This window comes from Felis catus, chromosome F2, assembly GCF_018350175.1.
Source record: "Felis catus isolate Fca126 chromosome F2, F.catus_Fca126_mat1.0, whole genome shotgun sequence".
Classification (NCBI taxonomy): Eukaryota; Metazoa; Chordata; class Mammalia; order Carnivora; family Felidae; genus Felis; species Felis catus.
Genome location: NC_058385.1, coordinates 50173402 through 50201222, shown reverse-complemented (window position 1 = coordinate 50201222; position 27821 = coordinate 50173402). Strand labels below are relative to the sequence as shown.

Genomic DNA, 27821 nt, shown 5'->3' with positions numbered 1-27821 from the left:
TTTTCAAGGGAAAAGATAAATAACTTCTTTTCCATTATGTGAGTGAACCTAAACCACAGACACATCCTCAGGCTAAGGGTACAATTCAACCTCTACGTCACCAACTAATCTCTCAAGACACAGAGGACAAGATAGAAGATTCACAGACAGACAAGTTAGGATGGCACTTTCCCACCATTTCAAGTGAATTCAACTCATGCTGGTGGAGGAAAAAGGAGTTTCATGTGAGATTTTAGATGAGCAGGAAAGGAAGATGTCTTGGATTTGGCCAGAGAAGGAGAGGCACTTCTGTTAACAGTTCCAGGAGTATAACAAAAGCAGCCCAGCCAGGTTACCTATGTGCATTAACGTAGTTAATATGACCATCCTGATATTATTATTTACAACTTATAGAAAACGAAAGCCAAGGCATAGAGAAGCATAATATCCCCGACGTTAATGGAGTCTGTAAATAGCTGGGTTGGACCTAGCTGAAGCCAAAGCAAAAGCTTTTGGCCACTACATCATATTGTCCTTGTAAATAGGAAGCAATATTTACAAGGCAAAGCCTCCAGACACAGGATTATCCCAGACATGCCTTGCCAAGACAGCCATTAGAAACAAATACACGTCTCTAACCCTGACCTCCTTCCTAAGTTCCAGACCATGTTTTTAACTGGTTTCTGAAGAATTTCACCAGATTGTCTCACCAGAATGCTCAGCTCAAAATGTCTGAAGATGAAATTATCATCTTGTCTTCCATACCCGTTTCTCTTCTGTTAATATTATCCCTGCTTTTTCATTCATACTGCCTGCAAATAGTACTGTATGCTTTTATTCTTGTTCACTCTATCCCAAATTAATTGTCATGTCCTATAGCTTTGACTGCTGTAATATCTTGAAAACAGGATCCCTTAATTCAATCACTGCAGCCTCAACCCTGGTTTCCACCCCTCACTGCACAGATGTTAGTCTTCCAACTGTTTATCCCACGTCATTCTCTCTCAATCTATCCAGAAAACCTTTATTACAGTAGTTTTCCTGGAGCACAGTGCTAATCACATTGCTACCCTATTCAAAAATCAAACCTTCCATGATAGCCCTCCCCCTGCAATTGCATACCAAATGACAAAGTCCCTACCTGCCATTTATCTCCTAGACAGCTCTCAAGCCCTTTCTCCTACGTCACCACAAACCATATGCTATCGCCAAGTGGCTTTCTTTGTATGTATATTTTATCTTCCTTCTTTTGTTCAAATGTTCTCATGTGCTCTCCTACCTACCGAATCCCCTTATCCTTCAAGACGCACACCAAAGGCAGCTTCCATGAATACTTTGAGCTGCTCTCTCCCATAACGCTGAAATCCCATAACATTCTTCCCTTCTGAGCTGCGTTCCCTGTCGTCATTCCTGCTCTCTTCCCCCACTGTCGGTGCTGATCCTGATGCGGGGCTCCATCTCACGAACTGTGAGATCATGACCTGAGCCAAAACTAAGAGGCAGATGTTTAACCGACTGAGCCACCCAGGTGCCCCTGAAACATCAACTTTTACCTAAATTTCCAGTCTTCCTGCCTGTCCTGCAGATTTTTGAATTGCCAAACCTCCATAATCATGTAAACTAATTCCTTAAAATAAACTTCTTTCTCTCTCTCTCTCCCTCCCTCTCCTTCTCTTCCTATCGGTATAACTTATTAAGCATATCTGTATTTGTTTCTCTGAAGAGCCCTGACTGAGACTTCCAACTCAGGGCATGTGATTAGGACACATTTCATTCTGTTTTAAATCCAACCACTTCTGATCCCTATTTCCATTTATCTCAATAATGTGTGTCCTTCCTCAGTACAAAGTGCCACTGCCACCCCTAGCTACAAGATAAGTTGAGAACTCCAATGGGCTCAAAAACTGTGCCTATCTTTTGAAGAACCCCCTTCTCTGCATCACGGGGTCTCTGCCAAAGACAAAAAAAAGAAGAAGAAAGAAAGAAAGGGTGCCCTTAACCAGGAATTCTGGCAATGCCGAGCAGTCCTTGTCCACTCCTGCTCATGTTCTGATGACAAGGAACTCACTACTATGAGAGTATTTCCTTGGGTGCAGGGAAGGGCTGGAGCATCATTTCTTCCTCATCTCATAGTCAGCAGTGCTCACAGCACACTGCCCAAAGCCATCACCTGACCACCTGTTGTTTACTGAGCTCTTTAGGCTTACACACACACACACACACACACACACACACACACACACACACACACTCCTCCTTGGCCAGGACCTGTTCTAGCATCAGCCATACCCTGATGCTCTGTGTCCATTTCTGGTGATGATGTTGGCCTTGGCCACCACTCTGGACTTCCCTCCTCCTTAAAACGAGTTTCCTTGAGGACTTAAATTATAAACAGCTGCCCTCAGTCATGGTCACTTCGATCCATCTGACACGTTATGGAGGATCAAACCTCAAATGCAAAGGTATTATCTATTCCCTTCTTCCAAGAGCCCTCCTTGGTTCCTACCCAAATTTGCCTTACATCTGCATAACTAAAAGCCACCACAAAGTTGCCCCTTTCCAAATCAGAGAGGGTATACACCAAAGTAAACTAGTGTTTTCACCTCTAGCTACCAATAACTCATTCATGGCATTTGTTTTTGTTTTAAAAATCATTTTGAGTACACTCACCCTGCACCTCTATCAGTTACTTCTTGGGAAACATATCTCAAATGGATCAGTGAATTGAAGAATCAGTTCTCCTGTGGTCCATGCATTCTGTCTTTTCCTCTCAATCAGACCTCAGGAATTTCTCCTACTGTATTTTATGGTATTGATATTTAATAAAAACACATTGCAATCTCACACTTGGCATGTAGATGTTGTGTGTGTGTGTGGTTCAAGGCTCTTTGAAACCCAGGCAAGGGGCTCTATACTTAATCTGTTAAGCAACAGGTAGCCATTGAACTTGAGCACTTAATTTCAAAGGAATAAAAGACTAACTCTTCACTTTATCAAGGCTACAAATTTGGCATCCTATATACTGGGAACTTTTAGGGCAAGGGATAGCTGTGTGAACTTTTTTTTTTTTCCTTTACGAGACGATACTGGTAAGTATTTCACACCTCCAAGGCAGGATCAGAGTTTCTACAAACTGCCGTAACAAACAATTGCAGACTGGAGAATTTTCAGATACCCCTTACTTTTGCAAATCACATTTTAAAAGGAGAACATTTGCACAGTCAAGGTGCAATCCCATGGAAATATCCCTCATGCTCAGTTTTTCAGAACAATTGTTTCTCCGTTGTTGAACTGGCACCATCTGCAAAATATGTCATCTCGAACTGCACAATAGATGCAGGTATTAATTAGCCAGGCTACTCATCCCGACTTGTTTAGACGAACCTAGCAATGGAGCAGCTTCCGTCTGTTGGGTTTTTCTTAAACAACTAACAGTGAAACAAGAACTTGTTGTGACTAGTAAATCCCCAAACACAATTTGCGCCTAAGAACGAGATTCTGCCTTCCCTGAATGCAGGCCCCTGCTCACAAAGCTCAGCCCACAGCCAGCTCTGCCTCCAAAGGTACTTTGAAGAAAGGTCTTTCTGTCTCCTCGCAGCAGAAAATCAATACTGCACGCTGGAGGGGAAGATGGAGAGTTAAAACGTCCTCTTCACGCGGGTGAGTAAACACCACCCCCGTGCTAGGGATGGTGCAGCACAGAACTGCAGGCTGCAGGACAGACTGCAGATAAAAACCCTTCTCCGGACAAAGTGGCAAGGGGGATGCTCAGCCCAAAGCTGGCACGGCACAGCCCTTTGCCTCGTATCATTTCTGTGCAACTGCAAATCAGTGTGCGCCTGCAAAATTGCATAATGTGCCATTTACCCAGCTGTTATTCCAGCAAATCTATTCTTTGCACACCGATTTGCCCGCCTGCCTAATAAATCCACAGGAAGGGGAGGGAGGGAGAAGCAAAGTTTGCACCCTGACAGTGCGTTCTGGGCCTCTCCTTCATCTCAAACTACCTGCCCCTCCCATGCTTAGAGAAAATCATAGGCCTCAAAGCTCCAATGAATAGGAGATTTGCGTGGGTCTTTCTATACACGGCTCTCACCACTTTCTGGGAGAGATACGTGGTTTTCACGCCCTTTGTGACGTAACCTGGTTATGTCTCCTCCCGAGGTCTAAAACAAAGGTTCCTTTCCTCTGGGCTTATCCCTTGCCGCTCTCCTGTTTTTCCTGAATTGCTCTGGTATTTCTGGCTTCTCCCCACATTGAGTCAGACCCGAGTATGGGTTGCAGAAAGCTTCTAACGTCGTCACTAAATACTAAAGGTAGGCAGGCTCCGGCAGCTTTTAGCAGCCCACATCCTCAGGCTAGTATTTTTCCGCTACAATGATGATAAAAGGTAAGTATGTTCCTTTGCTGGGAACCGTCTAAAAGCAGAGCTTTGAAAACACAAAACATTGCTAGCTCCCAGGGATGAAATTCACATTTTTCTTTGTGGCACCACAGAGCTCTTCAAGAGCCAGGTAGAAGGGAGCCCTAATTACTCATGGCACTCCAGATGAGCTGTGAGAAGCACAAAAGGGAGCTGGGGCATAAAGATGAGGGACGCGAACGGAGTCCAGGGTGAATCAAGTCAGAATCAGCTGTTACTGCCTTTTTCCACCAGAACTCCATGAGCCCTGCTCAAGGGAACCACTGACTTGTTTTTGTTTATCTTTCTCACGATTAATTAAACCAGAATGCAAAAGAATTTCTAAACTATTCATCTCTCCTAATATTTAACTATGCATGTATATGTACTGTTTAGGTTATAGCATGTAAATTAAGGGAGATGCACACGTGTACTTGATTTACACAATAGACATGTTTTTGGAAAAGTGGACGCATAATATTCCTATAAATCAAAGCCCTTGGAGGATCCATTTTTAAAAAACTGATTGTATATCTATTTATAAAACACAGAACATTTCTGATAATGTGCTTTTTTTTCATGCATCCCACCCAAGATTCTCTCATTTTAAAATGAGCATAGTAGTGTATTTCCTCAAATAGAAAATTCTGAAAAATTTTCTAGATTCCCTGCCCTCTATTGCAGTGCTCAATAAGGCTTGATTTTGAATAATTTATTATTCAAAATTCTAGAATAATCCCAGCCATAACTCCTGCATTCCACACAAGCCCTTTAGTCTCACATGCTCAGGAAAATGCAGTGACCCCACTTTAGAGTGGAGCATATCTTTATATAGCCGTCCTTGCAAGACCCTTGACTAGAATTGCCCTCTCTCTTACGGCACAAATACAAATGTGGGGAATGTCTGAGATACCAGATACCCTCTCATCCTGATCACTCAGCAAGCCTCCCTTTCTCTCTCTCTCTCTTTCTCTCCAGAATATAGATTTTAATCCACTTTCACAGTGAGTTTTGTAACAATTAGAGCTTCCTAAAAATGAAACACACTTACTTTCGAGCAACTTTCCTCTCAGTGAGGATATTCTGGTACAATCTGCACGACCACTCATCAGGTACGTTGCCAAAGGACCTTAGAGGTTGCAGTTGCTATTAACAAACCAGAAAGATTACTTTTTTAAGTGTGTGTGTGCATGTGTGCATATATATATATTTTTTTTACTGTGGTAAAATACACCTAACATAAAAATTAGCATTGGCGACATTTAGTACATTCATAATGCTGTGTGATACCACCACTGCCTAGTTCCAGAACATTTTCATTACCCTAAAAGGCAATCTGTACCCATTAAGCAGTCACTCTCTATCCTCCCTCCCTGCCTTCCCAGCCCCTGGCAACCAGTAATCTGTTTTGTATCTATCTCTAGGGATTTGTCTGTTCTGGATATTTCATATAAATGGAATCATACATTATGTGGCCTTTTGAGTCCGGCTTCATTCTCTCCGCATCGGCAACCCTTCTGGGTACAAATCATCTCTAGTTAATTGCTTTGAGATCCATCTTTCATTTCCATCCTCTCTGTTTCCTTCCCCCGCGCTGGTCTGTGCTGTTTGCATCTTATACGGTGTGAAATCACTGTCCAGGGATTGCCACCCCTTGGAGTGCCCCAGGGACACCTTGTTTGGGGGGGGACCCAGGGACACCTTCTTTGGGGGGGGGCTTGTCTGTGAAGAGGGAAGAGGAGCAAATCACCCTCAAACTTTTCCAAAGGTTTTCATATTTTAAAATAAAATGTGAGAGGTGCTTTTTGCCTTCTTGACAAATTTAAGTGATAATTAGCTGGCAGCAGAGAATCTCCCCTGACGTGTCACAGTGTGCTTGTACTTAACAGAGCCACCCTCAGATCTGCACCCCAGATTAGCTCCAAGTAGAACACTTGCTTATGGCTAAAGAGCCATCACTGCTCACCTCAGTGCTGACATTCATCATTAGGCACAGTACGCACACCATACCTGCACTTGCTTTGGATTGACAGAAGCAACACCAGAAAAAGCAGACTGTGGTGTGCTGGGGGGTGAGCTGGACTCCAGGAGAGATCCACGTTTGGATACTACGGCTGCCATTTATGAGCAACATAACCAGGGCCAGTCATGGAACAGCCTGAGCCTCCAGTTTAAAGGGAAGGTTGTTTGAAACAGTGACTAATCTTATCAGGTTGTTGCCAAGATCAGAGCCAAGAAGAACAATCATATACTTGTAAGCTGTGACCCTGTTCCCCAAAAGTCCGCTAGCAGGTAAGCATCATGAAAGTCGGAACTTTGCCCTGTCTTCTGCTTCCATGCCACTGCATCACTCATGACATGGTAAACACTTGGTAAGATTTTAATGAATTAGTGAAAGAAAAAATACTGTTATCATCAGTAACCAAGGCCACACAATTAGCCTCTAATGAGCGTCATTCACAGGCAACTATCCAGATCATTGGCATGCATCTAGACAAGTTGTCACAAGGTAGGTTTTACCCCATTGTATTTCTTGGAAATGATACTAGACTTGGAGATGAAATGAGAAACATTGTTCTGCTAATGTAGAGAATAGGAAAGAAATCATGACTTCAGTTGGAGATGGGCTCTTGTCAGGAGCCTAAGAAACCTCACTCAAAATTTACTCCTCCCGGTTCCTTCTTCCTGGTTTCTACTCAAACTATGATTATGCTTTTATTTCATGCTCAGCACAAAGCACATTTACTCCTGTGTGTGTAACCTTGGGAATGTTGTGTTTTCTAATCTGGAAGTTTTTCCCGACTGAAACTAGCTAACTTCCTCCTCTGCCCCTTTCCTTCCTTCCTTTCCTTCCTTTTATTCCCTTCTTTCCTCTTTCTTCATTGTTTTGATAGTATTTTTTTTGTTTTTAAACAAACTTTTTATGGCACAGAGATAATATTTTAATGTAAATGCCTAGATATTATTTCAACCACAACTACTTCCAATTTTAACATCACATTAAGAATTTTTTTTTTAATGTTTACATATTTTTGAGAGAGAGAGAAAGAGAGACAGAGCACGAGTGGGGAAGGGGCAGAGAGAGAGAGAGGGAGACAGAATCTGAAGCAGACTCCAGGCTCTGAGCTGTCAGCCCTCGGGACCCCCGCCGCAAGATCTTGACCTGAGCTGAAGTCAGATGCTCAACGGACTGAGCCACCCAGGTGCCCCAATGTGACATGTTTTAAATAGATATTTTGTCACACAACCACAACACTGTTACTATACCTAACTAAATAATAATCTCTCTTTTCATCTGATGCTCACTCCATATTCTAATTTCTCTAAATGAATCCAAATGTCCTTTACAGTTTGTTTAATTCAAGGTCCACTTGCGACCTTCAATGTATTGGGGATTGGAATTCTGTGTTTCTTGGCTTTAATGCAGCTAGCACCCACTGCTTGGTGGGCAGTCAGTGAAGTGGGTTGTTTGTTTGTTTATTTGTTTGTTTTCTGTGGGCCAGACATTTACTGAGCCAAACGTGCCAAACAATGCCTTAATTGCTGGTGACGCCATATTAAAACATAGTTTTTGTCCTCAAAACTTCAAAATTTAGCTGAAACAAAATGAATGTTGAAGTAAATGAATGAAGACAGGCAAGGTAAATTTATCAGGCCAGTTAGTGTCTGCAGTTTTTCCTTCAGAGAAGGGCTTTGGGGTGGAGTTTCATACATTTCCCTAACAGCAGCATCATTTCATTATTTCATACAGTGAAAAACACTAAAGATCTAAAGTTCCATTATACATGAGCAACACTTCAGGAAATTTGCTGAACGCAAGTTATTTTTTGTTGGTGGTCCAGAGCTACTCTTTATGTTCTATTTTCAGAAACTGGATATTTAAATAGTCGGTTGCCCTGCTCAATGGCAAAACAACCCATTATTCAGTGGCTTTCTGTTCTCTATAAGATAAAAAGGCCCCTCCTTAAGCACTCCGCCAGACCCCATCTAATGCAGCCTTGCCTCCTTCTCCAGGGTCATCTCTTGCCTCACATCTTAGGCTCCACCAAAACCAAACAGCTAATGTCACCCTGCGGAAGTCCCCCCATATTCACCCCATAGCTCATGTCTTTGCCCTCCTCCAGGCCTCTGCTCATGCCATTCCTCTGCAAGGAATGTTCTACCTGCCCTTTTCCTTTCCTTTCTCCCCTTTGCTTGGCCCCTACACATCATTTAAAATTCAGTTCAGCTGTGCCTTCCTCCAGAAAGTCTTCCAGACTCCCTCTAGACTTGGTTGGATACCCCTCCTTGGGCTTCTTGGACACCACGTATAAATCTCATTTAGCACATAGCACTCTGTGCTGAAACAACCTGCTGTCTGGCCTCTCTCTCCTTCCCTCCCCCTAAACCAGACATGACCCCATCCAGGGCCAGAACTATGTGCCATCATCTCAGTTTCCCCAGGCAGTGCCGAGGCAATAGGAAGTCCTTAAGAATTCCTTAGACGGAGGAGTGCCTGGGTGGGTCAGTCGGTTAAGCATCCAACTTAGGCTCAGGTCATGATCTCACGACTGATGAGTTCAAGCCCTGTGTCAGGCTCTGTGCTGACAACTCAGAGCCTAGAACCTGCTTCAGATTCTGTTTCTGTCTCTCCTCACCACTCCCTGACTCAAGCTCGCTCTCTCTCTCTCTCTCTAATACCAATAAACATTAAAAAAATTTTTTTAAAGAATTATTTACCTAGAATTACTGGAAGATGACAACAGGAATAAAAGAGACAGTTACACAATTTTAAGAGATAAAAATCATGATGTTCTTTTCAATCTCTTTGTGATGTTGGAGCTGGAAAGGTGTAGGGGAATGTTCTAGTGTCACTCTCTCATTTGGCAGTTGAAGAAACCACAGCTGTGAGAGAACATGGTCACGAGTGTTCATGGACAACCCGTGTGCCACTCCAGGACCCAACAGGAAAGAGACAACATGCTTGAATGAGATAATGCCAGGATGGTGTGTTTGTTTTACAAAAGGGTTACTTACAAAGGTAAGGATGGGTGGGATGGGAACCACAGAGATAGCTCAGTAACCTCAATCTAGAACCAGCAAAGGAGCTGTTAACCATTCCTAGGGCTGGAATGACCAGCTCATCCTCATTTGCCCAGGATTGTGTTGGTTTGAGAACTCAAAACCCCATGTCCTGGGAATACCCTCAGTTCCTACAAACCAGGAAGATTGATCACCTTACCCAGTGCTCAGGTAGGAAGGAAGTGACAGGTTACTAAAACCTGAAAAGAAAGACAGTCCCTTAAGAGAAATCAGTGATCTTCAGACAAGGCCACATTTAACCCAAAGTAACCTCACAGGGAGGAAGGCAGGGAACAGGAACCCTGCCTTCATTCTCCTCCCTTTTTCTAACCTCCTACAGAGGCTCTGCATGGGGCTTCCCATGAGCCAGAATCAACCAGAAGCCAAGTCCACACTGCCTGCCTCCCAGGACAGAGAGCAGAACGGGGAAAGGTGGAGGGTGCCCCTGGAGCAGGAAAGGACCCCAGCTCAGCCCTCAGGCACACAAAACAGCCTGAGGGAGATGCCCAACCCTCCCCCACCAGGAGAGACTCACAAGTCCTGATGCAGGTAACAAGATGGTATTACACAAATCTGTAAACCCTTTCTAGGATTTCCAAACATTTCCAACAAAATGGAGGTGGAGAGAAAGCGTGCCTTTAAATTCTTCCACCCCCTTCTGGCTCCCATCTCTTCTCCAGTCTGCTGCCTCCTTATCAATCCACAGATGTCATCTCTAGCCCACAACTGCACAGACCCAAACCCAAAATGCAACCCCTCCCTCAAATTCCACGAAAAGTATCCACTCACAGTGGGTGGATTTTGTGTTTATTAGATCGCATTGGAGACTTAGAGGTAGTCCAAGAAGAGTTTACATCACAAAGAATGTCAAGTTCAACAAGACATCCGTGTACTTGGAAGCCCTTCCAGCCCCTCCAGCCATGTGGGATGCTTCAAGGGCTACCTAATGCTCCGTATTTCCTGTACCTCACACCGAGTCCCCCTGCCTCTCCCTCATCTTCCCCCTTCCTCTCATACCCTTATACCACAGCACAAAAATGCCTCACTGGAACAGTTTTCCATTTCCTTCTGGGCCTTTGTAGAACCAGTCAACACCCAAGCCCTCTAGCTCTCTCACCTTCTTCCCCAGGACACATTCTGGCTGCTAGAGCCAACTCCCTTCCAATGATAAATTCTGCTGTCAGCTGTCCGCTGAGAAGTTTTCAACCTCCTGTTGTACATTATTCTAGAGAAAGCAGTTGATGTTAGTATAATCCATTGAGAAGTTTATTAATCAACTTGCATAAAAAGGCCTGCATCAATGGCTTTCTTGTCTCGTGGAATTCAATTCTTCCTCTGAACATGTCACAGTGCATTACCCCGCTCAGAGTTAGCATATTTAAGCATCTTGTGGTTGCTGGAGTAGCACAGCCATGGCATACTGAGCTCATCTTTTTCTTTCAGAGGCTGATTCAGTCAGCTTAGGATCTCAGCTCTTTAAAATTACATCGGGATGAATCTTGCTGCATACAAGCTGCTAGCCCAAGCATAATTTTGATTCCCAGATCCTACAAGGTTCTGTATCTTAAAGAGTTATATTCAACATGCTATTGCATGCCTAGACCTTTTACCAACTCTACGTTTGCCCTTAATGTAGGAGCAGTTGTGAACAAAAGGCCAAGTCCTTTCAAGAGTGCTCAGAATGTTAGAGAGAGAGAAGCTTCCTTTTCAGTACTTGCTAGACTTGACACAGAGAGCCAAGGGAAGTGGATGAATCTGGCTCAGAGCACTGGGGAGCTGCTTCCAGTTTATGCTGGTTTGTCTTGTTTTGTTTTTTGTAGATAATAAGAGAATGCACCACTCACAGCTTGACTTCAAGGTGGCAAAGAATCCAAAGGACTCTGAAAGGTATGGGGACAAATTAAATTGTTAATAAGTCACTTAAGTCACAGAGTATGAGATTTACAAGCCTCTGCATATAATCCAGACTTAAATGTTATATAGGTATTTTCATCTTAAAACTTACGCTCAGCCTTAGTTCTGCTCTCTTATTTGCTGGATTTGGTCCATTTTCAAGGTTCTTACTGATTAAACATAATTTGAAATTATGTCTCATCCTATATGATTATCCACACATATTATTGTGCAGTTGCAAAAGTATTTTGTGTTTCTTTAACTTTAAAAACTATATATACAGAGTTAGTGAGGCATAAAGGAACAGAGTTCTGCTAGACAGCGTCCCCAGGCTCTAGCATTAGCTCTGCTAACGAGTGTGTGAACTCTGGTGACTGAATTTTAGTTTCTGTTGAATTGCTATTAGCTGTAAGATTATCAAAACACCACCAGAAATACCCACCACCAAGGAAACAATAAGTATCCTTACGGTTTAAGCCCCTTTCAGCTGAGTTTTCTATTAGGTCAAAGTGCTAGATGTGGGGTCTCTGCAATTCTCTTGAGGAGAGAGCTTTCCCTCATGGTCACAAGATGGCTGCCACAGCTGCACTCATCCCACATAGCTATAGTTAAAGGCAGGAAGCAGGTGGGTCGTCAGGGCTGTTAGAAAAAGCACTGTCCTCGTACACCACCCTCTTATTCTCAGTGTGGAAAAATTTCCTCCCAGAAACCCTGCCACCCCAGTACATTCCTTTTACCATTTCATTGGCCTAAACAAGGTCTAATTTCAAGGAAGGCTGGGAAAGTGGCTAGTTTTATCAGGCTTTATAATGGCAGACAGACACGAGACAAGGTATGTAGACATAGCTGGGACAGTGACTGTTCCTGAAAAACTCCTATTACCAAAAGACCCCTTTTGAGAAAATTAAATATAGAGCTGCTATATTTAAACCTCTATCAGAGCCTCATGACTCTGTAATAATATGGAAGTATATAATAAATCAAGCAGTATCCTGCATAATTCAAATGGTGACTATAAGGAAAACCTTCTATAGGGAAATAATTTAGAAAGAGAGTCAGAAAATGGAATACGGGAGAAGATTCAGAAGTGCTTCAAGTTGCCAACCAAATGATACCCTGGGCCTCTCACCCTCCAGGAGCTCACTTACTAATAAATCACAAGTGGAAGACGGAGCAGCCATCTCTCACAAAATCATAACATGCCCTGAATTAGGATTAGCTTGTCCTGGTGAATCTAAATTGGACCACAAACTGGTAAAAGTCTTTGTGTCTTTCTTTTCAGACATCTCCCTGCCCTTCCAGCAGCCACTCCTGAGTCCACTTTCTGAACACAACCCCAGGGGGATTTGGTGTTTAAAGCTGAATTAGTCAACACAGAAATTTAGCTCCAGCTTAACTGAAAGCATTTGGTAACTTGTAGAGACACGCATCATGAGAGAAATGTCACCAACTTGGCAGACATAAATGTCTGAAAGAAAACATTCCAATAGAATGTACTGAAACACACAAAATCCAAGCGACATGCCAGGCTTTCCGAAGCAATCCAAGCACATCAAGGGGGTGGGAAGATCAGAGAGATAAAAAAGATTCAGATACCTAAAATTAAGTTCCAAATTAGTGCTTCTACATTGGTGCATGCCTCATCTAGGGTTATGGGAAATGTGACATCTGTGCTAAGCGAATTTAGGTTAGGTATTCGTTAAATGCTGATTGACTGGTGATAGAATGTTTTTCTACCAAGAAATATCCGTCAGCTTCTTGACTTGCTCATTGTGATCAGAGATCAAGCCAATCTAATCCAGGTATATAACATTTTCCCCTGAGGTTTAACAGCTGCATACACCTGCTGTTCATTGAGCTAATGGACATGAAATCAGAGGTGAACCACCAGAGGCCTGTCTTTTGCTTTCTTTCCTGGAAGCTGGTTGGAACATAGAAAATTCAAGCCAAAAGGTGAGCATATACAAGACTGTAAGGCACCCACCTTACAGGCAGGGATGAGCCAAGGAGACAGCCTTGTGGAAGAAGTGCAGTGATCCCACCAGGCAGGAGTGCCATGGCCAGTGCCCCCCCCCCCCCGCCCCGGGATCCTGAGACTTTCCAAGAAAGGGTGCATGCAACACAGAACCTCTGGCTACCCCAGGGCTCAGCCCCACTGGGAAACTGCCGAGAGAGGAGCTGCTCCCAGCCCAGTCCAAACAGAGTGCCAACCCTCCACCAGTGGTCCTCAACTAGGGACATCTGGCTCCTCGAAGGGACTATCTGGCAGTGCCTAAAGATGTTTTTGGCTTCCACAACTGGGGTGGGGGACACTGCTGGCACCTCGTGGGTAGAAGCTAGGGATACACTCGTAGATTGTCACTTAAAATATCTAGTTGGTATCTCAAACTTAGCATGTTTAAAACTGAACTCCTGATTGCCCCAACAGTTAACTCCATCCTCTTAATTGTTCAGACCAAAAATGTAGGTGTCCTCCCTGACTTCCCCTTTCTCACATTCCACAGTCAACAGATCAGTAAAAATATCCAGAGTCGGACCATTTCTTGCCTCCTCCTCCATGCTAATCCGAACCAAGCTACCATCAGTTTTTCCCTAGATTATTGCAGTAGTTTCCAAATGGCCCCCCCACAGCTGATTTTCAGCGGATCGGACAGAGTGGTCCCTTAACAAAATAAGTCACGTCTTATCCATTCTTTGTTGGAGTCCCTGCAAAGCTTCCATCCCGCTCAGATAAAACTACAGTCTTTCTAGCACCCTCTGAGGCACAACCTGTCCTGTCCTTCCCTCATCTCTTGGGCCTTCTCTCTCACTTTCCTCCTGACTCCACCCTTCTCCAGCCTCTCCAGCCACCCTACCATTCCCAGCAGCCTTTGCATCCGCTGCTCCCCTACTGGAACACTCCACTCACATCAGCCTCAAACATCACCTCCTCTTTATTCTATTTAGAATCACCTCCTCCCCTACCCCACCTTCACTTTTGCCCTTCTCTGCTTTGTTTCTCTCCACAGTAATCCTTTGTAATCTGACACACCACTTGTGTTACTTAACTATCGTTTTGATTCTTTTCCTGACTAAAATAAAAAACGAAACAAAACAAAATAAACCCAACTTTATGAAGGTAAGACTTTTGGTCTTTTTTGTTCATGACTTTATTCCCAGCAACTACAACAGTGTTTGAGGCATAGCAGGTACTCAAGAAATACTTGTTAAGTAAATGAATGAACGAATGAACCAGTGAATGGACTGTCAGAACACACACAGGTCTTCCAATGATAAATAATAATTCTTGGAGGGATGATCAATTTAATAAAAGAGAGGGACAACTCCTCACTCATGTAATCTAATGGGTACAGTCTTCCCACCTGAGTGTGGATACACTCGTTCACACTCGTTTGCACAGCTGCCTTCCTTCCCCTGTCCTGGTTCTATGTCCCGGAGCCTGAAGATACATAGACAACCAGTCCTGTTAGAATACCTGTCCAACAGAAACTTTATCCTCTACCACCTTCATCTGCAGAAAGAACTGGTGCAAATTCTTCAGTAGAGTGCTCTCTCCACCTGTCCCCAAAGCCTTTGTGAGCAGAAGGGCTGTAAGGTACGAATTTATTTTTAGCTTGCCCAGAGAAAGTGTTCAAGGTGTTGGGAGGGAAGGAGGGCTCTTCTAGATGCATATCATTTGGCTACAGCTCTGTTTAGATCATGTATTTTAAATTTTGTTTATTTTACGTTTATTTATTTTTGAGAGGGAGGGGCAGAGAGAGAGGGAGAGAGAGAATCCCAAGTAGGCTCCACACTGTTAGCACAGACCCCAAGGCAAGGCTCAAAGTCACAAACCATGAGATCATGACCTGAGCCGAAATCAAGAGTCAGGTGCTTAACTGACTGAGCCAGCCAGGCGCCCCTGGATCATGTATTTTAAATGTTAAGCAGTCCCAAGAGTACACTTGGTTCAATCCAAACAGGTAGACTGTGTGTCCTGAGGTCTGTGTGGTTCTGTATAGTTATTTAGATCTTGCATTGAAGGTCCTTAATCTCTCAGAGCCTCTGTTTGTTCATCTGTGATAATGAAATGGTAATATTATCTTAGTCCCTGCCTGGATTGGAGATGGTACTGTCCAGACTGAGCCTTACTTTATATCTTTTAGTGCAGAGAGAAGGAAGCCATAGGACTCCAGGGGCCAGAAATCAGTCAAGAAAATTTTCTCTTTCTTTATTTCCTGTCCAAGAAAATGCTATAAAAATTCAGATGTTACCCTCCCTGTTCCTATCTCTCTGCCAAAGTTGGAATACTTTGCTGTCTAGCAGTCCCAAGCCTCTGAACTGGAACAGTTCACTTGGTCAGAAAGAAGAACCCAGAGGAGTTTGCCTGCAACCCTCAGACACCGTAGACATGACCTGGCAACTGCTTTGAAGGCAGAGAATATTCTGCCTCTTGAATAGATCCCCGGGTGGAAATGGTGGACCAACAGAGACGGCCAGTCATACCTCTCTCTCTCATCATTTGGGATATATTTATATTTTGTTCTATTCCTTAATAGAGATGTGGAAAGCAAATTAGTGTTCTTATTTGTACACTATTCCCAGGGAATTTGCAAACATTACATATTCCTTTTTTTCTTTTTTACTATGCATGATCTATCTTCTGGGTAAGGGCGCACAGATCTTTATAGTATCTTCACTAAGAAAAGTAGCAATCATCACAGCCTGTTAACTCTGCTTTCTAGTGAAAAAAAAAAGAAAAGAAAAGAAAAAGAAATTACATGGTGAGTATACGTGGTAGGAGTTGAAGCAGGGAGGTACTTAAAGTCCATGAAGAGGATTTCACCATGGGAGCTAAATAATAATTACATATTTCATCAGGTACCATGAGATTTTAGTGAAATCGATATATAAATGGATAGCACAGTGTCTAAGCACCCTGTGCATATAGATGCTAGTTCTCTTCTTTTCTTTTATATTCATATCAGAATGATGGCTAGTGAGCTTGAATACTTTAACAACTCCCTAACATCTCCTATGGCCCCTAAAAAATGGGAGCAAATATGATAATGCCCTTTATTTACGCAGGGAGCGAGAGTGGGGTGAGTGGAGACTAGCGTCGATAATGTGCACATGATGTCATATGAACAGCTTAGAGAAGTAACAGGTGAAAATCTATTAAGACATTCATTAGCCATAGAATTATTAAGTTACTCCTCATTAATAGAGAAACAATTAAATGAATTATGATATATCCGTACCATAGAACACCAAGCAGATGTCACCAAGAATGAGATAGATCTCAATGGAATAGGAGATCCTCAATAGGAAATTTGATCCTATTGTACCAATTTGCTTACACATGTAAACCTGTGTGCTTGTGCAATAAGTGTGTCTATCTGAAGAGGCACGATTCAAGTAGTTACACATGGAATGATGGATGGGAGGAGAAAAGTAGATTTTCACTTATGTTACACATGTGGCAAGTAATAATTCTCATTGACTATCCGTATGATCCTGTTTTCCTATGCAGTTGGGTGAAATTATGTGACTGGTTTCTGCCCTTGAAATATGAGCAGAAGTGACACACATCACTTTCTGTCTGGGATACTTAACGTTGTGAGTCCTCCATGTAATCTCCCTACCACAAAATGGAAGGAATCTGGATTACAAAGTTACCCAAGTAAGACAGTTTCCCAGGAGGTCCCCAATTTGAACTAAAAAGGTAGTATGAGTGTCCATGTGTGTGTTGTAGATGGGGATACTTATTGGGTAAAGCCACTGAGATTTGGGAGTCAATTAATGTAGTGTCTTAGTTATCTATTGGACATAACAATTTACCCCACAGGTTTAGCAACTAAAAGCAACCAACATTTATCAGCTCACTGGTCAGGATCTTGGGGGTGGTTCTGATTGAGGACACTTCATGGGGCTTTGGTCAAAGTGTTGGCCAAGGCTGTGGACATCTCAAGGCTCTACCTGGATTGGAGAATCTGCTTCCATGCTCATTCATGTGGCTGTTGGCCAGAGACATCAGGGGACACTCCACAGGCTTGCTCAAGTAGGCAGTTTGCTTTCCCAGAGGGAAAGATTTAAGACAGAAAGGGACAGACAGAGACTCTAAGGTGGAAGGCACAGTCTTCCTGCAACCTAATCTCAGAAGTGACATTCCATCACTCTTTCTTACTCTGTTGTTAGAAGTGAGTCGCTAAATCTAGCCCACACTCAAAGGAATGAGAATTTCAAGATTGTTAATACGAGCAGGTGGATGACTGGAGCCATCTCTAAGACTGACTACCACATGCAGCATAGCCTAGACTACCCCGAACAATGCAATATCCTTTTCTACTGTTTGACATTTTTTACAGCAAGCATGAGTTACTCTCATAATTTAAAAACAAAGTTGGAACCTAATATACTATATATTTTTAAAAGTATCCAGCTAGAACCTTAGTTCTTCCCCTCCCTGCCCCCCAAGAAAGCCAAATGGCAAAATTATCTATTTTCCACTGCTCAAAACAGCCCATTGCTCTCCCGTTCTTAAATGCACATCTTGGAAGTGACTCATTTTATCCCTTATCCATTTGGGCTTTTTCATTTTCTTTTTCACACTAAAGACATTTTGTGTGTTGCAATTTAAACTACTGGGAGGTCCCCTGAGCATTTTCTCCAGAAAAACACTTTCTTCTCCATTGCCTAAGTGTTAATTGTATAGAGCAGCAGGCTCTAAAGTGAAAATACAAAGTGAACCAGATAGTAGTTCCCTCCTAAAGTCGGGCCCCCGTAGTTGACCTCAAGCCTTGGAGATGCTGTCTTTCAGCAATTAGCCACAGATCTGCTCACGGCTGCTACTGTACAGAACCTCGCTGTTTATTTTCATCTGTGCCATCACACTTCTGATTCTAAGGTAATAAAGCAACCAGGAAACTGGCCTAAACTGGAACGTGTGAGCTCTCCAAGCCAGCAGGGTTTGGGTCAGTCTTACAGGATTATCATGTGTCTTAGTGACCTTTCTTGATGAAGCCAAAAAGGAAGAAAGGAAGAAAGTGAATATAATTACATAGTGAATATCTTTAAATAAAGGGGAAGGACAACATCTTCAAGGGATTTCCTCTGTATTTGGAAAGAGAGGACTAAGCAGGCCAAAACCCAAAGATGCTATAGTGAAAGAAAGTTCCAAGGTACAAATAAGCTGACATAGGAGACAGGATCTAAAAGATGGGAAACAAGATCAAATAGAATAGACAATATTGGGGAGATGAGATTGACCTTGATAGTGTAGTAGATTTCAAGTTTCCAAATAGGAGTCATCAAATCCACACTGTTTTGAGAGTGAGCATGCTTTCACCGTCTGTACTCTTTTTAAGAGCTAGGTAGGATTCAAGTGAATCTAACAGCATGGTAAAGTTAGCAAGTGACTGTAAATCATTTTAAATAGTTGCAGTTTGTAAAATAATGGGTCCTGTGGGAAGAGAGTGAGGAGTTTTCACCACAGCTGGGTAGTCCCTATAATTTCCTTCAATTTTCCTCTAAAAATCCCACATCAGCAATGTAATTGTCTGCCTCACTGTCTCCCTTCCACCCCAGATGGAAGAGAGAAAGCACTGAAGAGAATAATAATGTGACACTCAATAAAGTGTTCTCAGCAAAGCCCTGGACTAGGTGGGGAGAGGGGGTGAAATCCAGAAAAGGGATGCAGTACCACTTCTGGGCATAGTGCTGTGCTTTATCAGGCCAGAGCGATTCAGCAGAGCACCCCCCACCTGCCCCCGACCTCGGGGCTAGGAGAGGAAAGATTTACAATGCCAGACTTTGTCACCAGCCTTCTTTCAGAGCATTTTGGCCCATGTTTATTTCACTTATTGGCTTTCAGTCAAGTTTCATCTGAAAGAGCTTGGAGGCAAAAAAAAAAAAAAAAGAAAAGAAAAAAAGAAAAAAAAGGAAAAACATTTTTAAAAACGAAATTGTCTGGTGGAATATTCCAAAGGTCAATCTTTGCCCATTTGTTCTTCTTTCTCAGTTGAGTTCTTTTAGGCATCGGATGAGGGTAAATACCCATACTGGTAGCAGACGCGTATTCTGAGGATAGACCAGAACATAACAGGAGACGGTAAAAGAAGTTCACCTGAGCTCTCTGCATTTGCCTGGTGTCCCTCGTGTCTTCCAGCCTTAGAGTCTACGATGGATAAGGGTTTGCTCATTGTATTAATTAGGATTAAATGTAGCTGCACGTGACAGATAATCTAACCTATCCGTGCTCTGAACAACTTAGAAACATGTCAGCTCCCCCAAGTCATGAGGGATACGTGTACCTTCCAGCTCATTGCTGTACCATCCTGAGGGTAGATGGCCTGCACCCTGACACCCTGCAGGAGCGGCTAGAGCTTTGGGATCAAATCTGGTTTTCCAGACAAGACAGCCACGGAAGAGAGGACACGCACAAGCTGTTCTTTAGGGAGGTTTCCAGGGCTGCCTGTATCAGTTAACTACAGGTTAGCCTCAGATGGCAGGCCTGACCAGGCTTGGCAACGTGCTGCTCTTTGGACTCCAGTCGGCTTCGTGTGTGTTCATTCCACGGCCGAGGCTGATATAGTCACCAGCTTTCTGAAACATGCTTTTCCCATAAATGAGGTCAAATGCTCTCAAATGGTCAAATAGAAACATGCAGTGCCTGCTAGGGTCTAAACTATGAACTGGCACAAAGTCACTTCTGCCCACATGTCATTGGCAAAAGCAAGTCACACTGCCAAGTTCGATACCAATCGGATAGGAAAATATACTCTTCCCATGAGAGTTGAGGGAGAGGAGTGGATATTTTCTTGTTAATGATATCATATATTACATTATCCATGCCAGGGGTCCCAAGACCACCCAAAGTTTTGGTGACTCACTAGAAGGACTCACAGGTCCTCATACAGTGGCAGCTTATTATGGTGAAGGGTACAGAGCAAATTCAACGAAGGGTGAAGTCCAGAGGAAAGCAAGTGCAAACTTCTAAGAGTCTCTCCCAGTGGAGTCACCCAGGACGTGTGTAATTTCTCCAGCATCAAATTGTGACAATCCCTGCGAAGTGTTGTCAGTCAGGAAGACTGAGTCTAAGGGTCCAGTGTCAGTCACCCAAACCTATAGTGCCATTGCCCCTGTGACTAACTGAATCACTGGCGCTCCAGACCCCAAGAAAGACACTGTCTCTACGAACTATCTACTCAAACTGGTACAGTGTGATTCAAAGCCCTGAGTATGCGAAAGTCTCTGCTTATCAGTTAAAACATTCCAAGAGCTCAATTGCCAAGAACAGCAAAGGGCCAGTCATAGAACAGATCCTTCTTGGGAATGTGCAATGTTTGAGTGATCTGGGCCTGCCCAGTTAACACTTCCCTACCCATTATCCCATATACTTCCCCCTGCTAAAGACCAAAATATAATCACCTTGGTCCTACCTAGATGCAGGTGAGTCAAGGAAGGGTGGTTTTTACTCCACGGAATACACATCAAGCTAAGAAACAGGAGCGCTACTCTTAAAAAGTTGGGAAGAAGAGATTTGGAGTGTCTCACTGATCACTTGACGTGAGCTGGAAAAGTGAGAGCAAGAGACAGATCAGGGTCAGGGAAATCTTATGACTTGACTAATAACAGTGATAAACTTAAAAAAAATTACAAAAAGTAACAGTGATACTACATTTTACCTCAACCCAGATGCCATCAGTTGTAAGATACATCATTATTTCATTACTGCTTGGAAAGAGAGATAAAATGCTACCAATTAAAAACCATGACATTTTGTCTATTTTTGGATTTTATAAAGATGGAATTATACATTATGTGCTCTTTGGAGCAACTTGATATTGTCTTTTTATTTCAGTCATTCTGCTAGGTAGGTAGTGTTACTGATTGTGATTTTAATCTGCACTCTCCTGATGACTAATGAAGGTAAGCCCCTTTCATATGTTCATAGGCCGCCTGATATCCTCATTTGTGGGGTATATTCATGCTTTTGCCCATTTTTCTATTAGAATGTTTGTCTTATTGAGTTTTAGTTCTTTACTATATGGAGTAGAACCCTTTGTCATATATACATATTGTAAATATTTTCTCCCCCACCTTGTGACTTGTTTTGTCACTCTTTTAATGGTATGTTTTGACGAAGAAAAGTTCTTAATTTTAATGTAGTCCAATGTATTTTTTTTTTGTAATTAGAGCTTTTGAAGTTGTGCTTAATAAAATTTCTCCAGGGGCGCCTGAGTGGCTCAGTCGGTTAAATATCTATTTCTTGATTGAGGCTCAGGTCACGATCTTGTGGTTTGTAGGGTTGAGCCTTGCATCAAGCTTTGTGCTGGCAGCATGGAGCCTGCTTGGGATTCTCTCTCTCCTCTCTCTCTCTGCCCCTACATTGCTTGCGTGCTCTCTCTCTCTCAAAATAAATAAGTTAAAAAAAAATTCTCCAACCCAAGCTCATGAAGATAGTTTCCTATGTTACCTTCCAGTGGTTTCATTGTGTTGTCTTTTACATGTATCAGGTGGATAGATCTACAACCCATCTGCAGTTGACTTGGGGTGCAGTGATAGGTAGGAGAATATGGATGTCCCAATGACCCAATGTGCACACCTAGTGGATTCAGAGTATTTGCCTTTCCCACTCCACAGAAGTGCCACTGTTATCATAATCATTTAGATTGTTTTATTATTAAAAGAGCTCTTTCAGAATTACTTTGATAAAATTTATTATAATTGTTTTGCAATTCATAGATGCAAAAAAAAACAAAAGCAAAATAAGCAGATGAAAATATTCTTAAAACTTTCACTCATTCAATCTGACTCTTCAACTTTTCAACTCAATCACTGATGACTGTTTTGCCACAAAATATGGTCCTCTGTGTTATCAAGAATGTTGGCAATGCAGCAAAAGAATGCTCCATTGTTATCTCAGGATTTTCTGCATATTTTGATTTCAGTGTGCAGAAAATGACAACTTTGGCCAAGCCAACAGTGATTTTTAAGATGTATCTTAATTTCAGAACTGTTAAAATATGAAAACGTATGTGGCTTAAAATAAAAATGATTCTTATCCTAAGTCAGATTAATAGAAGGCTGAAACAGACCTTCAAGTGTATGTGGTGTATTGAGGAAGTGCCTTTTAAGAAAAAAATATATCTTATTGGGGAGGCAGAGAAGTAACATAGGGAACTGGAAGAACTGAGCAAGAATGTGACCTCAAGAGAAGTCAAGCTCTAGTCTCCAAGCTGGGGAGTGAGGGAAGATGGAGAAGGGAGGGTGTAGTATTTTGTAATCCACATCAGTCAGTCATTGGTGGCCAGCAGCAGAGGGCAGGGTGGGTAGCAATCTCTCCAGCAAGCTTTCCGCCCTTGATGAGAGGAGGTCTTCAAGGAGGGGATTAGCTGTGATCTGTTAGTATCAGAACTCAAAACAGCTGGAGAAGGGATGCACCAGTAAAGGGAATGTGGCCTGGGTACCAATAGTATTTCCTATAGTCATAAATACCGAAACTTTATTGAGTGCTTACTATGTGGCACCTTTTCATAAATGAGAAAATTGGAGTTTGGAGAAGCCATTTAGCTTATCCAGGGTCACACAGCTGGTCAATGGCAGAGCTGAATGTAGGCAGTCTGACCAGGGCCCTTGCTCTTAATTTCTATACTGTATACTTCCAAATAAACTCAACAGGTAATCAAGTGCATTATTTACATGGTGAAAGGGGAAGCCTTTGGTGTATTTGAAATTGGCCAAATAACAATGAGAAAGAATGAAATATGGCCCTTTGTAGCAACGTGGATGGAACTGGAGAGTGTGATGCTAAGTGAAATAAGCCATACAGAGAAAGACAGATACCATATGTTTTCACTCTTATGTGGATCCTGAGAAACTTAACAGAAACCCATGGGGGAGGGGAAGGAAAGAAAAAAAAAAGAGGTTAGAGTGGGAGAGAGCCAAAGCATAAGAGACTCTTAAAAACTGAGAACAAACTGAGGGTTGATGGGGGGTGGGAGGGAAGGGAGGGTAGGTGATGGGTATTGAAGAGAGAATCTTTTGGGATGAGCACTGGGTGTTGTATGGAAACCAATTTGACAATAAATTTCATATATTAAAAAAAAATGAAATTGGCCAAATAAGCAAGACAGGAAGATTATATTCATTTTTTTAATGTTGATTATTTTCCAAACTCACTATTTTGTTTTGCCTTCAGTCCTGTTTTCTTTAGATTTCTAGAGAGATTCTCATCTCTCACCATACACCTTTAATTATGAGTATTTATCATCACCTTTGGTTTAGCCTTCTTGGACAGTTATGAGTCACCCTCCAAAATCTACCATGTAGAAGTTGCACTTAAGGTTTTGTCTTGAGATTATGGTGGGTATTTATAATACACATGACTGATTTTGATTTTTTTTAAATTTTATCCTTAAGTAATCTCTGCATCAAAAGTGGGGGTCGAACTCACAACCCCAAGATCAAAAGTCACATGCTCTTGGGGCACCTGGGTGGCTCAGTCGGTTAAGCATCCAACTCTTAATCTCGGCCCAGGCTATGATCTCACAGTTCATGAGCTCAAGTCCTGTTTCAGGCTTTACACTGATAGTGCAGAGCCAGCTTCAAATTCTTTCTCCCTCTCCTTCTGCCCCTATCCCGCTGGTGCTCTCTCTGTCTCTCTCAGAATAAATAAATAAACTCAAAATAATTTTAAGTCACATGTTCTACCACAGACTAAGCCAGCTAGGTGCCCCCCACATGGTTGATTGTCTTATAATGGCAATGATTACTTTAGTTCATCATAATTTTGGTTTTTGTTAATTCTCTTCTTTGACATCAAAACCATTTTCTCCCTACATATCTTCAACACCTTTAAATAGCATTTCATAAGCATAGACAGTAGAAGGTTGAGAATCACCTTTGTGTCTATTTGATTGACTTGCCCTCAAAAGAAGCACAAAAGTTGGGTCTTTGCAAAATTGCTCAGCCTCACATTAAAATCCTCATCTTGTTTTTTGGCCTCAACTATCACTGAATCATCTTTATTCTTTCTCATTCCTCCTTACTCTCCATAACCTCATCCCAAAAAAGATGCTACTAAAAAAGAAAGCATACCCTAGAGTGACAAGCCCCATATAAACCAAGCCAACATATAAATCTTTGGCCCAAAATACAAACCAGGGACCAAAGAGGCTTGCAATGGAATCCCCAAATCAATACCAAGATACCCCACGCTTCCCTTACAATAAGCAATGCAAGCTCAGATTATGAGGATTATCTAGGAATTGTGCTGAATCCCAAAGTTGCTCTTCTGCTTGTTCTTGGTAGAGATCTAGGCCCTCATAACTAACTTCATGCTTCATAACTGAGCCAAATAATGGGCAATCCCAAACCTTCGATGGTTCCTATACGGTACATATAAGAAAAATGACACTGAAATGTTGGCAGAAATGAGCATAGGCAGTTGGCTGGGGGCAGTTTCATAGAACCAAGACACTGAGGACAAAACTGATCTCCATCTCAAAAATTGTGTTTAGCCTTCAGTTTGCAGGTAAGAGAGAGAAATATAAATATAAGAGCTCACATTTGTGCTTCAGGTCCTGCTGTTCAACATCTTTCACCACACTTAGAGTCAGGGTGGGGGCAGAAGGAATTGTTCAGCAGGCCAGTTCAAGGTAATAACCAGAGGGGATAAAGTTGCTCTCTGGGATCTTCTCACTTCCTTTTTTAAGTGATTCTTTCCCTTATACAGCCAGTGCCTCTTACTCTCCAGGGTCTCCCTGATACTCTGGACCTCATCTCCCCCTTTCTTCTGTGTGACAACTCAGAGAGTTGAGCAGAAATTAATGTCTCAGTGAAAATAAATAGAATCTCTAATGGTGGACTGTTGGCAACAAGGACAGAACTTCTAGAGAGCACAGGAGTCTTTAGGGCTCATGCTGATGATAAGACACAGGCAATACCTGTGACAAGAAAACCCCTGCTGATCTGGAAAATATTGGGAGATGAACATATTCAGAAGCTGAAATTCTCATTTTCTACTCATGCTTCTGTGTTTTTCCAGCTGCCACTGTTATGTTTCTTAATCTTGGTGGGAAGGAGGACAGCTGAGGGCTGGATTCCCCAGCTGATGAATGTGGACACATAAGCGTCAAAGGATTTGCTTCCCTGGTGTGAGGAAACAGAACAATGTTGAATTTTTTTCATGGAGATTCAAATGACTCTTAGTGCCTTTGTTTTGTAAGCTAATAAACAAATCCCCTTAATCCTGGAATAAATGATTCCAATATTGATGGAGCACTTAGCAAAGTGCCTTCCCAAATATTTTTTTTCATTTATCTTCCCACAACTCTGTAAAATAGGTTGACGTGTCTATCATTAACCCCCCTTTTGAGATGAATTGATAGGCTAATCCCTAAGCAAGTTAGTGGATATATCAGAATGTGGCCCAGTCTTCTGGCTCCCAGCCCTCTGGTTCTTCTACCGTATCTCTGTGATCTGTGGAGTAGCCTCAGAACTTGATATTTGTGCTTCTACCCATGATTCTGAGCTTTGAGCACATACTGAAATTGGTGACATCATTTGCTGCATCCTTCATTTTTAAGAGCCTCGCATTAGAGATTGGCTTTGTTATATCTACTGAAGCCAATTTCACACGTTTCCCCTTTTCTCCTTCCTCGTTCTGTTGGGTTTTGACTAAGTTGGTTCACTTGATCCCTCTTGCTTCTGTTAAAACACACAGATAAATTGTCTGCTCCACCTGAGGAAGGAGTGAAGCAAAACACTGAAAAGACAAACAAGATAGAGCAAGAGGAAAGAAAACAGAACAGAACCTCTTTTGTTTTACCTCCATCTCAAAGGAGACTGCTTTTATGATAAAGCTACCCTGAATAGCTTCTTGAAAATTTTAGTAAACAATAGTGAAAGATTATTTTAATGAAAGGGCCGTTTTGAAGAATTCAAAAGACATGTGAGTAGGAGTAGAATCCAAGGAAAAATATGGTTGTTATGGAAAGTGAGTTTGATGAGCCATCCTTTCTTTTCTGGAAATCCTGACTTAGCTAATGACTAGTACAGAAAAACAAGTGTATTCTATGCCTCATCAATAGAATGGGTCCTTTGTGAACAGAAAAGATAAACATCCCCACCCTGAAAGACAGACAATAAACCAAAAAGTAATGAACAACTCAGTCTTACAGTGTCTTGCTGCTGTGGTTACATGGAAATGGCTGCTACGGAAAAAGAAAAAGAGCAGGACAGAAGGAAACAGGAGAACCAGCGTTTATGGCTTGCAATTTCAAATAGGGTGATGGAGTAGGCCTCGGTAAGAAAGTGATGCATGGGGCACCTGGATGGCTCAGTAGGTTAAGAGTCTGACTCTTGATTTCGCTCAGGTCATGGTCTCACGGTTTGTGAGATGAAGCCTGCACTGACAGGGAGGGGCCTGCTTGGGATTCTCTCCCTCCCTCTTTCTCTGCCCCTCTTCTGAAAATAAATAAATAAACTTAAAAAAAAAAAAAACAGCGATGCTTAAGCAAAGTCTTGAAGGTGAGGTGGTTAGCCAAAACAAGGCAGCGCAAAGGCCGTGAGGCAGGAGAGTTCTCGCATGTTTGAAAACTAGCAAAGAGGCCAGTTCAGCGAAGCGGAGAGCAAAGGAAGACGTAGCAGGAGATGAGGTTCAAGAGGTAAAGGAGAGCTGCTTTGGTCAGGCCCCAGAAACTACTGCAAGGAGTTGGGCTTTCGCTCTGAGTGAGAACCATGGTGGTTTCTGAGAAGGTAAGAGGCACGATTCACTGGGGTCACTCTGGCGGCTGTGCTGAGAACACGAGGCACACAAGATGCAATGGGGGAGACTAGCTGGAAGACCACTTAAGTTAGTGAATTCTTTTGAATATTCAGTAAATAAATCTTTTCTTTTGTAGTCTGATAGATCTAGTTTTTCTTATCCCCTTTGCAAATTCTTCATGGATGGCCCAACATCTACTTTAGAATATGTAAATGCTTGGAATCTGTTGTTCTCAGCTTTGCGGCTTCAGACAATGCTTCTAGGTGGGAAGGGTCCCACTTCAGGGTCTTTTACACTCACTCGTGTTACTGGAATGGGTATCTTCTTGGGCCTGGCACCGCTATTATCTGGGCCAGCTGCAGGAGTAACTGGGTGACATTAGGGTCAGTAAGCATCACCCTCCACAGGCCCTAATCACCATGGTCCTAACTGTATCTCATTGGTTACCTTTTGGATATCAGGATATGTGCAAAAAAGAAAAAAGAAAAGAAAAGAAGAAAAAATTTAAAACAAAGAGCCCAAATCTTGGAATTCTCACAGTCTGGTGGAAAAAGCAGACTGTAAGTAATAACAACAATACCAGGAAACATGGCAGGTGTCTCAACAGGTGTGTGAACCAAGTGCTATGAGAACAGAGAACAGAGAGGGTGTGCTGCCTTGTAGCTGGACGACAGAACAGGACTCTGCAGTAAAGGCAGCTTTTGAACTTTGCCTTGGAAGTTCTGTCAGGTTCAG

General features: G+C 42.5%; 2 long non-coding RNA genes across 2 annotated transcripts in view; one reads left to right on the top strand and one right to left on the bottom strand.

Moving 5' to 3' along the window:
- LOC109496158 overlaps positions 1-5581 on the bottom strand; it is a 72288-nt gene extending 66707 nt beyond the window's left edge. The window contains exon 1 of the long non-coding RNA XR_002739530.2: positions 5433-5581. This is a non-coding gene — a long non-coding RNA (uncharacterized LOC109496158). The remainder of the gene's footprint in view (positions 1-5432) is intronic.
- On the top strand, positions 3950-15080 carry LOC123383239. Its single transcript, XR_006592790.1, has 7 exons — positions 3950-4295; positions 5360-5493; positions 9251-9401; positions 9783-9991; positions 11263-11329; positions 13160-13288; positions 14344-15080. It is a non-coding gene; the product is annotated as an uncharacterized LOC123383239 (long non-coding RNA).
- The last annotated feature ends 12741 nt before the right edge of the window (positions 15081-27821 follow it).